The sequence below is a fragment of the Schistocerca americana genome, chromosome 5 (assembly GCF_021461395.2).
Source record: "Schistocerca americana isolate TAMUIC-IGC-003095 chromosome 5, iqSchAmer2.1, whole genome shotgun sequence".
Taxonomy (NCBI): Eukaryota; Metazoa; Arthropoda; class Insecta; order Orthoptera; family Acrididae; genus Schistocerca; species Schistocerca americana.
Genome location: NC_060123.1, coordinates 717,084,215 through 717,089,018, shown reverse-complemented (window position 1 = coordinate 717,089,018; position 4,804 = coordinate 717,084,215). Strand labels below are relative to the sequence as shown.

Below are 4,804 nucleotides of genomic sequence, written 5' to 3'. Positions count from 1 at the left end.
AAGAGCAGGAAAAGGTAATACACGTCGGTACTGCGAGTGGGTAAAACTGGTTTACTGGTTCGTGAATATTTACAGAGGCATACATAACTTTGTACGTAGGTGTGAAGCTGAAGCGAAGTGTCCCGGCCATCTGCTCTATGAAATGGGCAGAATCTGGAGCGGAGCTCGTAGATCCCAACAGCGCCTGCTAGAGGGCACTGTCGTCGGTGTGTCGCAGTAGTGCCAACTTAACTTACGCCGTGGCATCCTAGCTATCGATACCACAAGGCAAGCAGTTTATTTAAAACAGAAAGGAAGTTGAAAGCAACGCAGTTTCCCCTCCTCAGAGTTTCATGCCACCCACTGCACTGGTAATCGGATCCAGCTGCGAACTTCCGCGTCCCTGCACGGCATGCGCCACAGCCACCGCCACTGCGGCTTCAGCAGCCGTCTGAGGAGCCAGCCTACCGCTGCCACAGCCGCCTCCTCAGATAAAGTGTGTAAAATGATTTTGTCAGTAACACTTCCAGTGACTGCATCCTGCAGCGGAGTGAAAAAACGATCGACGTCTTCTACGACACCTTTGCATCAGCTCGAACAATAGATCCGTTGTAGTCATACCTGCCTGCCTGATAAGTTACTATTTGCAAGAGAGCACTCTGCGGACGTGTGCTCAGTGGACATTGTACGCATATCATGTGTAGACAGTTTGAAACTGTAAGAATTTCATAAGTGTAGTTTTTTCCAGAAATAAGGATTTTCCATCACCTTGAATTTTTTCCGCCAACGGCCTTGCCGCAGTGGCAACACCGGTTCCCGTCAGATCACCGAAATAAGCACTGTCGGGCTGGGCTAGGACTTGAATGGGTGACCGTCCGGTCAGCCGAGCGCTGTTGGCAAGCGGAGCACACTCAGCCCTAGTGGGGCAAACTGAGGAGCTGCTCGACTGAGTAGTAGCGGCTCCGGTCACGAAAACTAGCAACAGCTGAGAGAGCGGTGTGGTGATCACATGCCCATCCGTATCCGCATCCAGTGACGCCCCTCGGCTGAGAGGATGATACGGCGGCCGGTCGGTACCGTTGGGCCTTCCAAGACCTGTTCGGATGGAGTTTAGTTGTTCAGTTGACTTATTTCGGTAATAAGACCAGTAAAGTAGCCACTTATTATGTCACCTATGCTACATTTAAATGAGTAGACTACTCTGAGGCCGCATTAACGAATAACCAAGCAAATGATTTTTGTTTGTAAAGAGAAACAAATCGGCAGATTAAAATGTGACGAGCAGTATTTGTTTGTGCTGAATGCAGATACAGATTCCAAATATCCGCCAAAACACCTGAGAAAAGACACCTGAAGACTATAATGAGGGAAATGCTGTAGTACTGGAAATGTGATAATTCATCTGTCACCTTCACCGAAAATCTCCATTGAGGTCACAGCAATAAGATAAGAGAGATAAGAGCATATGGAACCAGTTGCTATTCCTTCGCTGAATATGCGTATAGGACAGATGCCACCAAAACGTGTATCATATACCCTCCACATGTACAGTGGTCTATTTACTTTATAAGGTCATTGCATTCTAGGCTAGTCTAGATAGTTACTACTAGGTAGTTTTTTGCTCCCATTGATTACGTACCAAAATGTAATGGAACAGCAGTGGGTGTCTTTGGTTATTTGTGTGTACTAGCTACTTTACATATATATTAATGGAGCAACCATCCATCTTCTGCAATTAGTTTCAGCCTTCTGGCATGCATATCTTCTTATAGCTTCATCTACGAACCTGGACAGTAAAACAATACACACTGAAAATTCTCAATCTAGATGCACAGCATTCGATGATGGTGATCCCACACAGGGTTCATTGACTGATTGACCAAGTGTTGCCTACATAGTTTATTCAACCCAAACACTATGCAAATGATATGTAATTTAGAATGCTTTGTCGCCTCTATATAAAAGTACACATACTGTGTATGGTGTCATCTTCCTCTTATATCTTGTGATCATCTTAAAGCTCCCCAGCTTATGTTATAAATTTCGATTAATTCCTGTAAATACTGGTTTTTCTAAACATATCTATCAATTACTGTAATATGACATATGGGTGTATGTAACAATTATAGATGGTATGTTGCAGGTGTTAATACAGACAGATATTTTACCATGCAGAGCACCCCAATACAGCAACTAACTGCTGCTAGCTTAGTCGTGTGTACATACGGCCTCTGGAGTGCTATTCCCAACATCGTAAAGCACAATTCTTAACAGATGACACGGTACTGAGTAATAACACAAATCAGTTTTTTTCAAAGGTAGTGTAGAGATAATAGCCAGTATATTAAGAGTTGACCTATGTAAAGAAAATGAATCACCTAAAACTTGCACCGGACATGCTGCTACTGATGTGCAGTTTTCAGAGAATGGATTGATAGTCAGGAGCTCGTATTGTTAGTTAGTCACTAGATTGTAATAATAGTTATAAAATGTATTTTTTATGCGAACATACTATTTTTAAATGGAACAGTGCCTGTTGACAGTAACAGACTAAAAGTAGGGTAAATCAGAATGTCAGTGGTGTGGCTTACAGGATTCTAGAGTGAGTCTTTCACGAGTTATCGTATTTTGGAAAAGGTCCACTCCGACGGTATAAATGGATGCCGTTGTTGTAATGTGGATGACGTGTGATTTAGCAAGAATCACTAAGCATAAAGCTGTATTTGAAATTTCCAAAGTCAGCAATCTATGTGTGTTTCAAAATATATAAGGATTTATTTTGGCAATTAGTATTATGTATTGACAAATGTATTTCTTTCTTTTCCTTCTGGATTGTCATTTCTAAGAACAACAAAACATGATCTTGCAAATACTTAGCAGATTCTGTCTCAAATCGTTGCTGGATGCTAAAGAAACGTGGCACGGTACGCAATAAAAGCATAAATGTTCTTGTGCATAGAATATGGCTAAAAGTATAGAAAAATGGAAAAATATGGGAAGACTTTTGAAAGTATGGGAAAAATGTAATAAATATAAAAAATATGGAAACCATGAAAAGATAGTAAAAACATGTAAAATAAATGGATACGAAATGGGATTACCATTGGATGACTTAGCAAAAAAAGCATTATACAGGCAGAGTAACTGGAATTTGTGGGTGGGCATTTTAATGAAACAGGTAATTAGGCATAGGGGAGGGATGGCACCACAGGTATGTGCTTTAATAGCGGAAAGGTGGGACACGCTAGACACAGCATGTTAAGACGAAACTGCCGTATTCCCCTACGTGTGGACCAGACTGCATCAGCTATGGGCAGGTGGGGAAGAATTTGACATGGGAAACGTGGAAACCATGTAGAGGAAATAGAAAATACCTATAGCTATGTCATAGAGCAACGTTATATGGATGTTCTAATGGGTTAAGCTCCTGGAGGCGCTTATCACCTTCTGGATGTGTATACAATGCAAGACTAGACTGGGAAGTTTTTAAAATACGGATGAGAAATTTGAATACAGGACGCCAGGGTATCCGTGTGGAACATTCGTACTTTTATGGTGTTACATAACGAGAGTATTTGGGATAAGTGTAGTCGTTGAGATAAGAGTTGTTGTGAGAATGAAGAGCAAACTTCTTTAAAAATGAACCGAATGACCTGAAATAACACTCACGAATTTATGATCATCCTTCGATATACATTTCCATGCTCATAATTTTGAGCAAAATTCTTTACAGAGCATTTGACGTAAGAATCAAATCTTCGTGCACTTTTTGTTTCTCATTGTCCTTAAGGGATACAAAAATGTTAGTTGATTTAGTTTATCCTGGAAAAGGCTACATACAATTGTCCGTGAGTAAAGGCGGGATTTCGCAAGTACAATCCCGCCGTTTGAAGTTTTTTCACCTGCGACTAATGTATAGTCATAGCAAATGCAGTTTTAACAAGCAACTGTCTTCTTGTAAATTGAAAATTATATTTTCTCTGACCAAAGACTGTCGTTTCTGAATTGTAGTTGTAAGTCTAAAGTGTTCATCATTGTGACTTTACCAAACTGAAATATTTGAGCAATGACTTTAACAAATTGAAATATTTTAGCCTAAGGATTGTGATATGTTAATGTACCTTGCGACATATGCATTGTTGGTGGATCGCATGCTGCGTTAGCTTCATCATGAAGCCGTTGGTATAAAGCCTCATCGTAATATGCAACAAATAATCCAGCGTAAGCTAGGCTTTGAGGTGTCGGTGACCGAAGTGATGAATTTACACACAATTTTTAAAGCAGTATGGCACATGTCCTGGTACTTTTATACAATTTACATTAATAGAGGCCATAGCAAATATATTGTCGGACTGGTGAATGTTGTCAGAAAAGTTTTTCTTTAGTTGTCATCACGCTCAATCAAAGCTATTAGTTCGTCGGGTATATTAATTTCTGGTAATTTAACTTTACTTTGTGACAGCATCAGGATGTTCATCCCTTTGCGGCTCCGCCACTAAAGAATTAGCACCACAGTATATACAAAGTTTGTCTATAGGACCAACCGAGTGTGTTCACATTTCACGATCATCATGCAACAACAAAACACAACAGCAACTCATTGGTATCTTGTTGCTTTGGGCTCATCTTCATTCAGTGTCCAGTTTGTACTGTTCGAATTGACGAGAAGTTGTTTTCACGATTGCACTGTCTTGTCCAGAAGCTTCGTTGCCTCTACTGATCGATGCTTGAGGTCCTTTTCTTCGCAAACGTGATTCTCTTCGGGATTTTCCTTGAATAGCAAGCCGCCTTCCTCTGAGCAGCTGTTTGAGCTGCAGCCATGCTT

General features: G+C 40.8%; 1 pseudogene; it reads left to right on the top strand.

The window, feature by feature from the left end:
- Positions 1 to 761: 761 nt before the first annotated feature.
- Positions 762 to 878, top strand: LOC124617377 (annotated as a pseudogene).
- The last annotated feature ends 3,926 nt before the right edge of the window (positions 879 to 4,804 follow it).